This window comes from Cavia porcellus, unplaced genomic scaffold (assembly GCF_034190915.1).
Source record: "Cavia porcellus strain 051 isolate PalLab524CR breed Dunkin Hartley unplaced genomic scaffold, mCavPor4.1 scaffold_3, whole genome shotgun sequence".
Classification (NCBI taxonomy): domain Eukaryota; kingdom Metazoa; phylum Chordata; class Mammalia; order Rodentia; family Caviidae; genus Cavia; species Cavia porcellus.
In genome coordinates, this window is record NW_026947486.1 from 114957043 (window position 1) to 114972538 (window position 15496).

Below are 15496 nucleotides of genomic sequence, written 5' to 3' on the forward strand. Positions count from 1 at the left end.
TAAATAAGTAAATAAATAAATAAACTTACAGATTGGCGGTCAATGGATGGAAAACAACATTCCACGCAGAGGGAACCTGGAAAAGAGCAAGAGTTGCTATCTTAATTTCATACAAAGTGGGTTTTAAACCAAAACTGATCAGAAGGGACAAAGAACAGAAGAGATAAAGAACACTATATAATAATTAAAGGAGTAATCCAAGGGGAAGACATAATAATTATAAACATGTAGCACCAAACACTGGCACATTTAACTTCATAAAACAAACACTAACAGACATAAAAAATCAGATAAACACCAACACAGTTATAATCAGGGGACCCTGTATGCCATTATCACAAATAAATCTTTTATACAAAACAAATCAATAGAGAAATAAGAGAGCTGAACCAGTTTTAAAAAACTGACTTATAGATATCTACAAAGTGTTCCACCCTGCAGAAACACATTCTTAGCAAAACACAGGGCTTTATTTTTTCTTTCCTCTTTTCTTTTTGAGACAAGGTTTCACTATTCAGTTCAGGCTTGACTTAAACTTACTTTGTAGCACAGGCTGGCCTTGAACTCATGGCAAAAACCCTCTGCCTCAGCCTTCCAAGTACTATGATTACAGGGATGTGTAACCACACCCAGCACAACATATGGGACTTTATCCAAAACAGAATCTTTTCTAACTGATAAAGCATGCTTAAGTAAATGCAAAAGAATCAAAATTATTCCATCCACCCTATTAGATGACAGTGGTATGAAAGTAGAAATCAATGGCAAAAGAAATTACAGAAAAGATGAAACCCAAGGAAGTTAAATAATACCTTCTTGAAATATCAGTGGGTCATAGAAGAAATCAGGGAAAAAAACTAGGCAGTTCTCCGAATTAAATAGTAATTCTAGTACAGCACACTGGAAACTATGGGACACAATGAAAGCTGTCTAAAGAGAGAATTTTATAGCAATGAATGCCCCCATTGCAACAGCAAGCAGAAATACAGAAATGACACCCAAGATTTGGAGGCAGACTTTTTATGGGCACTGATTGTGATTATTCCCAAAATATCGGGCCCTAAACTCCAGTGGTGTAGGGCTTATATGGGATAAGCAAGCAGGAAGTACAGATGTAGAATGGCTTGTCAATTGGGAAATGATTTATACAATGTGCATCACAGTGACCTGCTATGCTTGAGAATGACTAGCCATTTCTAAGAGACCCAAAGGAATCATAACTGGAACAGGAACTATTACTTGGCCATCTAGCAAACTGAAGTTTACAGTGAGGATGGGGGTGGGGGTGAGCAGGAGGGGTGCGCTTTCTGATGCAATGTCACAAAACCAGAATGAGTTCAAAGAAATAACCTAACAGTGCACCACGAGGTCCAATGACCAATATCTAAATGCAAAGCTAGTGCAATAAAGGAAGTTACAAAGATCAGAACAGAAATTAGTGAAATTGAGACTAAAAAAATATAAAGAATCAGTGAATTGAAGGATTAGTTTTTTGAACAAATAAAGAAAATTGTCAAACTCCTAGCCAATTTTACCAAAACAAGGAAAGAAAAGACCTAAATCGGAGCAACTATATTTCTGAAATGAAAAAAGCAAAAAGTCACAATGGACTTTGCCAAAATTGTGAAGATCATCAGTAGCTACTCCAAGAACTTGTACTCTAATTAAATGGCCAAATTCATATAAAATGTGGAGGGTCAGAAGCTTTCATTTTAAAATCAAGAACAAGACAAGGGTGTCCACTCCTGTTCCATATAATTGTGAAACCATTTCCCAGAGCAATCAAGCGAGAGACAGAAATTAAACAGATATGTACATGAAAGAAATTATCATTATTTATAGATGACATGATCTTCAACATAGATTATGCCAAAAACTCCACCAAAAGGCTCCTAGAATTAATAATCAATTTCTGTAGCATAGCAGGCTACAAAGTCAACACACAAAATTCAATAGTATTCCTTAGAATTTACCATAACCGAGAAATGGTTTCAAATTATGCTACAAAGCTGCAATGATAAGGACAACATGATACTGGTGAAAAACATACTTGAGGATCAATGAAACAGAACAGAGTGTATGGAAATAACTCCAGGCACATTCAGCTTCCTTCTGTTGAAAAGGAGGAGGTGTGCAAATATTTTTGTTTGAGGAAAGACAGCCTTATTAACAAATGGTTAAAAACTGGAAAAATGGGGTATTGACATACTGAAGATTGAACCTGGGTCCGTATCTCTCAGGATACACTAAAGCAAAATGAAAACGGGTGAAAGATCTAAATTATTAAAACAGAGAATCAGCTGGTAGACAGTATCAGTAAAATTCTAGAAGATTCAGGCATAGGAAAGGTTTTTGTGAATTTAATCCCAGGTGTGCAAAAAATAATATTGATAATCAATAAACAGAATCGTATCAAACCAAAAAGCTTCTGCACAACAAAGGAAAATCTCACAGGCAGATAATGTACAGAACAGGAAACTTTTTTCCACTTACATATCAAAGGAAAAATATCTACAATATGTAAAGAATTTTTTAAAAAACGAGGCCCCAAAATTAAAATACTCAATGAACAAATGGGTTTCTGAAGTGAACAACACTTCTCAGATGAAAAATTAAACATGGCCAATAAATTCGTGAAAAAATATTGAACATTATTTGCCATTCAAAAAACACAAATAAAAAAGCTTTCTGATGCAATGTCACAAAGCCATAAAGAATGAGTTCAAATAAATAACCTAACAGTGCACCACGAGGTCCAATGAAAAGTATCCAAATGTAAAGCTAGTACAACACTGATATTTCTTGTCACCCCAGAATTAATGACTATCTTCAAAAACTCAAATACAGCAAATGCTAGCAAACCTGCAAGAAAAAGTGAAAAGAGAACCTTCCTTCATTGTTGTTGGGAATGAAATCTGGTAGAGGTTATTTAGAAAACTAACACTGGAAATTTTACTGAACTGAGATATTCTGCTTCCAGGTAACTTCAGGAGAAATTAAAGGAATCCTATCAGTGATACATACACACCCAGGTTTATAACGCCACAGTTCAAAATAGTTACGTCCTGGAAGCAGCCTATATGTCCATCAAGAGATGAACGGATAAAGACAACGTGGTATTTATACACAATGGAGTCCTACTCTCCCATAAACTGGATAAAATTAAATCTTTTATAGGAAAATGACAGCACTTTGAGATCATGCTTTTAAGTGAACTAAATCATAAGGAATTCAAAGTATAAATATCATTCAGTTCTCTTATATATGCAACCTAAAATATAAATAGCAAAACAAAATAGAATAGTAAATATTGACCGAGATCCTTAAGATACGGGAAGGGAGCCAAGGTAAGAGAGTGGACGAAGGAAGGAGAGGCATACAGTAAAAAAGAGGAAATTGTGAAGCTGGCACACACAAAATTTCCCAATGAGTAAAGTGACCATTACACATGCCAAACATGTTAATGCATATATATATATTTCTTTTTCCAAGACATGCAGGGAGGGGCTCCCTTCCTTCCTTGCATGAGAAAGATAAAACATGAACATGCATGATGCCTTTGCACCAACTCCTTATGAGGAGTGTAATCATTATGTGTTATAAACATGAACTAACAAGAAAAACCCTTCAGGCCTCACCCGGTTCCTCTCCTTCATTTCCATCAAATCCTGGCCTGCTCCCTTTGCTGACAGGACCTGCCTTCTCCCGATACCTGATGATGATCCTCTCAGCAAGGCCACCTCCCAGAGACCACAGAGACAAAAACACAGCACTCCTGGACACCTCTGTGAGGGTTTCGCAGACTGACCGAGGAGTAGAATCCAAAGGCTCTCCTTTGTGTGGCGCAGGCCTGGGCATTCACACTTCCCTGCTGCTGACGCTCGGACGCATCTGGCAAATCAGGTCCACCATCTTCTTAGGATAGCAGAGGTGGAAGTACTGGGCAGGTGACTCTTCTCTGAGTTCCTTCCTGATGTCACCCCCATCTGCCAGCAGGGGCAGGTTTCCCGTATCTTAGATCTGCTGACCTGAGGCCACACTGCTCAAACCATGGCTCTCTCTCCCTAACACCAAGAACTAGCAACAAAGGTGTACTGCCGCCACCAGGCGCTCTTACTGGGTGGAGGAGACCCTCTGATCTAGTGACAAGTGTCCCCTCAATGTTCCTGTAAATCCTCCCCTTGAGTCCTGGAAACAGCTCTACCAGACTGTGAAAGTGAATCCTCCTCCCTCAGATTCTAGGTGGGAATGCAGGACAGCACTCAGATTGAAACAACGAACAGCCTGGGTCCCATCCTTCATGTGTCCCGGAACTCCTCACCCAATCCTGCCTCATTTCTCATCTTGACTGGGTCAGCGACTCTGTCTCCCCTTTTCCTGAGCTCCTTGCTCCTTCTTCAAACACCCTAAGGTCCCTCAGACCCTGCTGAAGAAGTCAGGAATCCCCTGCCTGATAACCCCAAAGGGGCTTCCCTGTACACAGGGCAAGGGCAGCCTCCTGTGGGTTCCTCTCTTTTCTCCCTCCTCTGGGCCTAAGCCTGTTACTGTCCTCAGGTCCTCACCAGTGGAAGTTGGGAACCAGGCATGCGAGCATCATGCCCAGGGTCTGTTGGGTCTGATCACTGGGGCAGAGATCACCCTTGGGGCTCCTCTGGTGGAATGGGGAGGGAGCCAGCTTTCTTTCCTATGGGTCTGGAACTTGGTTGCCAGCAGATCCTGAATCCCCATCTCTGCTTACCTGAGTGTGCCTCCACACACCAAAGCTCTGACTTGCAGTTCCCCTGGGGCCAAATGGCAGAGGGGGCTCATTCTGATACGCCTGCCCCCGTGTGGTTCAGCTCTGACAACAGAGATGAGCCTGGTTGTTTAGAGACCTTCACTTGGGTGGGCTTCCTCATGTCCCCAGGACCTCCCCTGGACAGGGAACAGGTTCTCTCTGCTCCCCTCACCCTATCGGCAGATCTCAGAACAAGCTTGTCATCTCTCTCCTACTTCACTGGCTGAAATCACTAGATGTCATACACAGTCCCTTGCAGGGGTCTTCACAGGGCTGAGAGGAGGGGCTAAAAGAGATTGTTTTGGGGCCCCTGTCTGCTCTCTCAGGGCTTACCTTAGTCTCTATCAAACGCAGGACCCACTTCCCAGACCAACCACAGTGAGCTACCCTTTGGACAAAGTGCCGGACACTTGGGGATGTCTAAGGCAGAAAGGTCATGACAGGCGTGGGGAATGTAAATGGAGTGCTGTGGGGAGAGACTGAAAGAAGTAAACCATCAAGACTCAGTCAAGAAAAGGGTAAGAGGGACAAACAGACACTTCACAGAGGAAGAAATACAAATGGTCAACAAATATATGAAAAAATATTTAACATCTCTGGGCATTAGAGAAATGCAAATTAAAACATGCTGATGTTTCATATAACTTTAGAAGTAACGGCAATCATTAAGAAATTAAACAATAGCAAGTGTTGGCATGGTTCGGTGAATAAAAGGAACCATACTTCATTGTTGTTGATGGTAATATAAACTAGTACAACCACTATGGAAATCATTATGGAGATTTTTTTGTCTTTTTGAGACACGGTCTTGCTATGCACTTCAGGCTGGCCTTGAGCTCACTTTGTAGCCCAGGCTGGCCTCAAACTCACAGTGATCCTCCTGCCTCAGCCTCCAAGGGCTGGGGTTACAGGGGGGTGCTACTATGCCTGGCTCAAGATTTCTTAAAGAAATTATAAATTCCATATTACCAAGATGCCCACCACTGCTAGGTATATTTTCCAGAAATCTTAAGACATTAAACTACAGTGATACATGCATACCAATGTTTGTAGCAGCACAGTTTGTAACAGCTAAATAATGGAATCGTACCCATTAACAGATGATTGGATAAAGAGAATGTGGTATCTATGTGTAATGGAATGCTTCTTAGCTATACAGGATGAAAAACGTGAAACCTTTGTAGGAAAATGAAGTCACCTGAAAAACATAATGCTGACTGAACTAAAGCAGTCACACAAGTTTAAATACCATGTGGTGTCACTTATTTGAGTGAGGTACAGTAGAAACTAAAGAATAAAGGTGGATAAAAGGGGAAAAGGGGATGGAATTCTTGCTATAGAGAAGTGGTCCAGTGGAACAAAGGTAGGAGTGGGGGGAGCGGAAGAGGAAATAAGGAAAGATATACAATGTCCAGGAACCTAACAACAACAATAAACATAAACATTATATTCCACAATGTGAGCTAAGATTAATAAAATCAGTAAGAATGAAAATACAGATAGAGAAATTAGAAGAGGAGGAACGAAGGATTGAGGGAACAGGAAGGGATTTAAATAAAAAAGAAACTAGCTGTAGTGTTTCCATTGCTGATCCCCAAGATAATTTAAACTTCATCTACTGCAAATAAGTACTAATAAATTTGTTATATATTGAAAAAGAGCTTAATAAAGTGGAGAATTCAGAAGAAATGTATGAATTTCTATATATATATGAACTTGGAAGCTGAAACAAGAAGATACAAAATTCTAAATAAAACAATGTCCATCAACGAAATTAAAGTTTATATGAAAAACTACCAACTAAGAAAAGTTCACGCCCAAGTGGATTCGTTGCCCAATTCTAGAAGAGCTTCAAAGACGGTCTAATGCCAACAGTCTTCAAAATCCTTAATGAAACTGAATGGGAAGCAGGATTCCCAAAGTCATTGCTAGAAGCAAGCATTACCTTGATCCCCAAATCAGAAAACAATCCAATCAGAGAGAACTGCAGTACAGAACTACAGTAACTTTGATGAACATGGATGTACAATCATTAGTCACATTACTGGCAAACACAGTGCAGCAAATCATTGAAAAGATCATACCACCTGAAGAGGAAGGATTCCTTCCAGGGATGCAGGGGTGGTACAACACGCACAAAGGAAAAATTAAATATATCTCATAAAGAGAAGCAAGTACAAAAATACATGATCGTATAAATAGGCTTAGGAGAGCACTTGATAAAATTTAACATTTGCTCATGATTAAATCCCTGAAGAAAAACTGATATAGAAAAAAACGAACCTTAATCTGATAAAAGTCATCCATGATAAGTTGATATTGAATGGAGAGAAACTGAAACCTTGTTCTCTAAAGTCGAGGAAAAGACGAGGATGTCTGCTAACACTACTCTGTTTGAAGGTAATTCTCAAAACAATAGCCTGAGTGAGACAACAGCACGCTTGGCCAGAGACATTACGGCCTCACTGCATCTAAGTGTCCCTCCTCTCTCAGGGAATCGCCGCCAAGGCTGGGAATAAGTCCCCTGCTTCTTCCTCTGGGGAGGATTACTCTTCTCATAATTGTCCGGGGTGAGGATTCCTCTCGGCTTCACTCACCATCTAAAAATGCTGCTCTTCCATCCCCTTAGGCCTTGATCTCAGGTCCAAGATACGGCATCTGAGTCTGGCCCTGGCTGTTTTGTAGCCACATTCAAATCAGTTCCTGCAGAGGCAAATCCGGTTACCCCAACCCCCAAATGTCCTTGCTCAGCACTCACCCATGGCTGCTCTCTGTTAGACCCCTTCCACTCACGGCTCTTTTGCATGCCATTTAGGTCCTTGGGGACATCTCTGTAGCTCCTGACTTTGGTGGTACTCCTGGTTCCACCATCCTATGGGATAGGTTTAGTCCCACTCATACCAGTGTACTCATATCTCTACCACACACACACACACACACACACACACACACACACACACACACACTGCCTTCCAAAGGTGCAAGAGCAGCTTTGAAGGTTTGAAGGTCTAGTGATCAGCTGCTTTTCTTGATACTTAAGGAACAGGATTTGCAACAATTCAGTGAGCATGTCATCTAGTAACACACAGAGGCAACAATTCAGTGAGCATGCCATCTAGTGGCACACAGAGCAGGATAAGATGGACTAATATGTCCTGTGAGGTAAATGGACCCTGCACTTTCTGCCTGCTGAGGACATCATTGGATTGGTTCCTTTAAGTGGAGGTCAGAGAACATACCTTGAGCATTCCGGGGACATCATTGTGTCCAAGCCTAAGGACTGTCTTGGAGTAGCCTGGATTTGAGGAAGAGAAAGAGGAAGAGAAAGCCTAGGGAGCAGTGGGTGATATTTCCATCCCCCAAGGCCTGGCAACAGACACACAAAGAGGGCCTGGCCTCTCTTTGAGCAGGACGGCTTCCCCCTCGCTGGCCGCGCTCACTCTGCTGGCCATGCAGATGTGCTCAGGTTCCTCAGGGACAGCAAGATACCAAAACTGCAGATGCCAGGAGAAAACTACTCATTCTAAACCAGAAATAATTTACTTCCTATGTTTTTCCTATTTTATACTTGCCTATTCTTTCATTTTCCCTTCTTTCCTCTTTTTCTTTCCTTATTTTTATTCTCCATATAATTTCTTTGTTATCTTTAGTTTTTCATCACTTTTTCCATTATCTTTCCCTAATTCTATAAACGTCTTTCTAGTCCTGAATATGATCAATTTACCTACTTCTCTCCCCTCCTCAAATCCTACAGCTTAAGCTTTTTTCTTCTTCTACTCCCCTTTTTCTAGCCCACTACATCATTAGCAGTATAATTATTTTGCTTTATTAATCTTCATATAGCTAGTTAATGCTATAAAATTAATGTTGAAATTTTCCGACTAGTAGTGAAGCTACAGCAGTCACATTTAGCCCATATTAGCTATACGTCGATATCTGGGTTGTAGTTGTGCTTACACTAGAATTGTGAATTTCTATTCTACTGTTAAGGGTGGTACCTATTTGGTTGTGCTTCTATTTTTTTGAGACAGTGTCTTCCTATGTGGTTTGGGTTGGCCTTGAACTCACTTTATAGCACAGTCTGGTCTCGAACTTGCAATGATCCTCCTGCCTCAGCCTGAGTTTACAGGTGTGTGCCACTACGCCGGCTATGCTTGTGTGTTAATACTCATTTTTTCTTGGATGATATCACTGCAAATGATTCTTTGTTGCCATTCATAATTATCTTCTGCATACCACTGTTTAGATTACCTTTTTGACATTATCAAAACCAGGGTAGATTACCAGGAAACTCGGTGTTGACCTGTTACACTGCGTCATCCCCTCACAAATTAACAGACGTGGTCAGATCTTAGGACAGCACAGTGGTATAATTATCTATGCCCTTTCCTAACTGCATCCCTGAAAAGCAAACTCGCTAAAAAGATCTCTGTGCAAGCAACAAAATCCTTCTACTCTAAGTGCCATAAACTTCAGCATAAAACAAAATAAGGGGAGAGAGAGAGAGAGAGAGAGAGAGAGAGAGAGAGAGAGAGAGACAGACAGACAGACAAGGGAAGAATCTTTTTCCTCCAACTGCAAACTTCCTCAAAAGCAGTCCCCTGGGAATCAAGAAGCACGGCATTAAGTGACACAGAAATCATATGTAAGCGTTATATAGGAGGTTAGAAAATGTGTCAAAGAGGCTCTTTGCTGAATCACAGAGTATGTGACTAAAAAGCAAATGTAAGTAATAACCAAAATGATCAAGGTTCAGAAGACTATAACAAACCCCAGCTGAGCTAACCAAAACTGTAAGAGCATGAATGAATACCAAAGAAAAGAATTACAGTCCTTGAAAAAATTTCAAGCATAAATCCATGGTATTAAAATGTGTACTGACAGTGTGGCCAGCAGACACGATGAAGACATAAAATCTTCAGCTAAAGTCGATGAAGTTGAAGGCTATATATATATTCAAATATGGAAAACTGAAGTCCTGATGGATTCATGCCAATTTCTTAAAGAACTTTAGAGAACATGGAATGACAATGCCCCTCAAACTCTTAAATGAAATTGAAAAGCAAACATCACTTCCAAAGTGATTCCTGAAAACAAGTATTACCCTGATCCTCAAACCAGAAAATGATACAGAAAGAGAAAGCTACAGGCCAGTCTGTTTAATGAACATAGATGCAAATATTATCATTAATACACTGACAAATGCAATGCACAAAATCCTCCACAAGATCACATAGCATGACACAGTAGGATTCATGTCAGGGATGCAGGGACCCTGCCAACATGTCCAAATTAAAAAAATATATATAATATACTGCATAAACAGAAGCAAATACGGAAAAATTCAATCATCTTAATAGGTACAGAACAAATACTTGATAAAATCAAACATCCATTCATGATTAGAATCCTGAAAAATTTAGTAGAAAAGAACCATATTTCAATCTCATAAATGATCTATGAAAACCCAATGGCCAAATGCATATTAAATGGTGAGAAAAGGAATACTTTTCCTCTACAATCAGGAACAAGACAAGGATTTCTGTTGTCACTATTCAACTTTGATATTAATCTCAACACAGCAGCCAAACAGTCAGGCAGGTGCAATAAATTAAAGACATATTTAGAGAAAAGGAAGAAATAAATTATCATTATTTGGAGATGATATGAACCTCTATATAGAATACTCCCCTAAATCTACCAAAAATTCCAAAAATTAATAACCAAATTTAGTAGCGTAGCAAGTTACAAAGTCAACACAAAAATATCAATAATATTCTTATACTCCAGTAATAAATTGAGAAAGAAATGAGAGACAGCATTAAGAAAAATTACAAACTTAGGAATTAACCTAACTGGAGAAGTGAAAGGCCTCTACAGTGAAAGCTACAGTACTCTGAAAAATGCAATTGAAGGGGATATTGGAATATGGAAAGCTTTTACACTCCTGGAGACACAAAGGAGTACAGTCAAAATGGTCATCAGCTTAAAAGTACTCGTACACAAATTTAATACCATCTCAGTCAAAATACCAATACTGTTCCTGCCAGAATCATAGAATACAATCCCAAAATTTATATGGAACCAGAAGTAAACTAGAATGACTAAAGCCATCCTCAGCAACAAGGGCAAGGCAGGAAGCACCACAATGCCAGACTTCAAGTTGAAGAACAAACATGGCAATAAAAAGATCACGGACTTCCTGATGAATGCCACAGCAGAGAGGGTACGGAAACACCACCAAGCAACCTCAGCTACCTTATCTTAACAAGGGGGCCAGTGCTTTTCCCTGGAGGAAACACAGCCTCTTAGACAGCTGGTGCTGGGGAAACTGTCTGCAGAGGGAAGATGGAAGCTAGACCCTATCACTCACCACGCACTAAACTAGCATTAAACTAACATCAGAATGCCACAGTAGCGCGCATTCTTTCACTGTGACCTAACTAAGCCCAGTCCTTTCTGTTCCCTAGACATGAAGCACAGGTCTCAAAGCAAGGCTGTTTTCCTTTCTGGGTTCCCTGAGGCAAAGGGGGTGATGCCTTGAAAATTCTTCCCTTCGGGGTGCTGGGCTGTAACAGAGGCAGATCTGGGTTGTTGAGGACCCAGTCCCTGGCTTGGGGCTTCCTCACTGTGCCCTCAGGGGCTCCTCTTGACCTAACTCAGCCCAGGTCCTCTCTGCTCCTCCTGAAGCAGTTCTCAGAACTGGGTTCTGATTCTTCTCTGCCAGTGCTCTGAGGTGAAAGGGGTGCTCCCCTGAGACGTTTTCCCCTGAGGCAGGGCTCCCTTGACTTATCTCACCCCAGGATATTTGCTCCTTCTACCTGAAGCACAGTCCTCATTAAAAAGGCTCTGACTCTCACTTCCCATTGAGGAGAAAGTAGGTACACTCCTGAGAATACTGCACTGTGAGGTGAAGTTCCAGCAAGAAAGGCTTTTCTAGAACATTCTGAGATCATCTTACTGGGACCGGGATTCGTCAGTACCACCAGCAGCCCCTCACCTGAACTTAACTGATTTCAGGCTATTTCTGCTCCACTTACTTGACGCGCAGTCCCCAGAACAAGGCTCTGATACCCTCACCGGGGCCACTGAGGAAAACAGGGTCTCTCTCCTAAGTATTCAGTGCCTCCTGTTGCAGGGCAGGCAACAGAGGCTGTTCTTGAGTGTTCTGGAGCCCTCTCTCTGGGATGAAGCTTCCTCACTTTTCCCACAGCATTCTGTTTGACTTAACTGAGTCCAGGTCCTCCCTACTACTCCTTCCGGAAGCCAGGCCCTCAGCACGAGACTGACTCTGCACTCTGTGTCCCCTGAAGTAAAACCAAGACCTCATCAGAGAATTCTCCCAGGAGTACAGGGCTTATAACAGGGTAAATCTGGGTTCTTCAAGGCAACTTTCTCTTCTGTGGGGCTGCTTCATTCCCCACACCACCCCTCACTGTGTCCTGTAACTGAGCCGGGCCTTCGGCACACCCCTCACCTGATGCTCGCAGCTCAGAAGAGGACCTCCCTTTGTTCTGATCCAAAGCAGTAGCAGTCAGTAGATGTCATATCCGGGAATTTATACAGGGTATCCCAGAGCAGAAAGCAGGAGCTGAAAGGAATTCTTCAGGCTCCACCCTCCCTCCTTTAGATCAACACATTGGTTCCTGGCAGAGCCTGTACCCCAGCCCCCAAAGGACTTGTTTCTGTTCCTTACTGTCCAAGGCCTTATCTCACAGGGGGCCCTGTGCCTGCAGCTCATTCTAACAAATCTACCCCTGTAAAGTCTAGGGCTGACAGGAGAGGAAGATATGGAGTGCTTGGGGAAACTTTCTCTGAGTTGGGACATCTGTACTCCACCCATAGCCCATCACTGTGATTCCCTAACTGAATCTTACATGCTCTGCTCATCTGAAAGCTGAATCTGTCAACAGGCTCTCTTGTCGCTTTAACCTAATGAGGTGCAGTTGGTGGACCCTTATTCCAGCAACATGCCTGGGGTCTGACAGTAGGAGTAGAAAGAATGTCCCTGTCTCTGCAAACTTGCCAGGGACTGTTAGTGTGGTTCCTGGCAAAGCCTGGACTCCTGTCCTCTATGGACATGAATTTGTTCCCCTCAGACCAAGAACCTGACTCTCAAGCTCCCCTGAGTGACTTGGTCTCACTTGAAAATCCTTCCTGGCAGTGCAGGAATGACAAAACAGCGCATCTGGATTGTTTGGTGACAGTCTCTCTGGGATGGGGTTTCCACATTCCCCCTTCAGCATTTACCACCATCCCTAACAGAGCAGGGGCCCTCTACACTCCTGACACAAGAAGCACCACTCCCAGAACAAGGCCATTTCTTTGAACCACAGTGGTGACAGTCAGTAGATATGACAATTCATCATTGTGCCTGTGGTGTGACAGGAGGAGAATAACTGGATTCTACAGGTCACATTTATGCCTCCTAGAGGTCTTCTTCACTTTGGTTCTTGAAACAGTGTAGACCCTCATCCTCCATGGACTTGAAAATGTTCCCATCACTGGAAGAATCTGACTCTCAGGGGTCCCTGGGGCAGAAGGGAGGAGACTCTTATTTGATCATAGAATAACTATGGTTACTATGCATGATTCACGGCTATAGTTTCTTTTGTATTTTTGTTTACATTCCTTATGTTCCTTAAATAGTAGCTTTTTTGAAAGCCAGTCCTCGCCCACCAGGGTAGGTGCAGATGGCTATTAGCACAACCTCTGGAGCCATATTTTGTCCAATTTCCTGCTGTCTTCATGGTTCCCCTGGGCCAATGACATCTCTGGTATGAGGTGTTGCCTCAGACTGTGCAGGGCTGCGGAAGCCAGTAATCTTAGTACTCAGGAGGCTGTGCCAGGAGGATCATTGCAAGTTCAAGACCAGCTTGGATTACAAAGTGAGCTTAATGTCAGCCTGAACTACACAGTGAGACCCTGTCTCAAATAGACAAAAATAAATAAAACCATAAAACAATAGAAAATTTTCTTCCCACTCATGCTTTCATGAGCCATCTATACAGGCCTCAGCATAGACCTCTGTTTATCTGCTCTGCTCCATACACACATACGTCCCTGCTCAATAGCATCCTCCAGGGACTCCTCACGTTCTGATGTTTACATTTAGTAGCTCATGTGTATTTGCTAGACTTTATTGCTTCTCTCTTTTATTGTTTCCAAGGTCAGTTCAGGAAGTATGAGACAGTAGCCTAACTTGTTTGTCATTTTGGTCACTAAGGGTAAGATATTTTTTCCCAGGCATGATAAAACTGATAAAACATGTTTGTTTCTATAAATATTATTAGCTATAGAGAAAAATGTATATAGCATGGCTTGAAGCTTACCCTTTGCATATGGTGATGCAATGAATTTCAGAATAGTTGTTGTATTGACTCTCCTACAACGTTCCTTTACATTTTTACCATAATTAGTTGTTTGTATATGCAGATACATGTGATTTATTTATGTACTTCATTCTGTTACACCGATATGTTTATAAAGTTTTCACTGTCTTGTCTGTTGTTAGTTTATAAGTTTTGAAATGAAATAAGATACCTCCTTCAACTCTGTTCTATTTTAATGGATTTCTTAGACTATTCTAGGTGTTCCTCATTTTTATGATTGTTAGGCTTGGTTTTTTTTGGAGCAAACTGAATTTATCAAAATATTTGGGAAGAATTATTTATAATAGCAATATTAAATCGTGGGTTGGATCAAAATTACATCTCTATTTATTTAGATTTTCATTAGTGCCTCTTTCTAATTTGTTTCCAAATTTACAGATCTTCGTCTTTTGTGAGAAACTCCTTCTAATTCATAGTTTCTAGTTTTATTTTAAATAATATAGTTCAATATAAATTTCCAATTTTTCATTTTCAGTACAAAAATGCAAGCATGATGACCTACCTAAATTCAATCATAGCTCTACAGCATTTTTTTGAGACATTGTCTCACTGTGTAGTTTAGGGTGATCTTGAATTCAATATGTAGCTCAGGCTGGCTTTGAACTCATGGTGATCCTCCTGCCTCAGCCTCCTTAGTAATGGGATTATAGGCATGCACAACCATGCCTAGCACTAGACCATTTTTTTAATGACAGAAATTTATTCTTATACTTTATTATTTTATTTAAATAGTTTTAATTTTCCCTTTTCAATGTGAAGCCCTTTGTACAAATCTTGTTCCACTGAACAGATGTTGAGCAATCTCACCAAACCACATCTTAAATCATGTGGTGGTTCATTAAAAGGATTCCCTCTATGCTAACATACCACATATTTCTGGCATATGACTACCTGCTTTATCTCTTCTATATTGTTAACACTGCTATATGTGGATACTGCACATGCTGAGACAATCAAGTCCACAGATTGTACACAAGGCTAGGATATTCACTAGAATATGGTTACTCACAGAAATCGTAAGAGGGTGAAGCCAATGATTTTAAATATCAGCACACCAAACTAGAGAGTGTTAAGAGAACACTGGGGAAAGGAGGTGAGGCCAAGTAGCCAAAAACGGAATAGACTTCAGTGTATACAGAACAATTTGTAGGAGGAGAGGGCTGATTCACATCTCCACAGGCACTTAGCCTGGCTGGATTTCAGGTACCAACACAAATTAAGTGATCACGGGAGGGCGTACTTTTCTAGTTCCTGAGGCAAAAATTAGACACACAAATTTGAAAAAGGAAATGATTACTCGACTTACAATATCTACAGGTTTTATTCC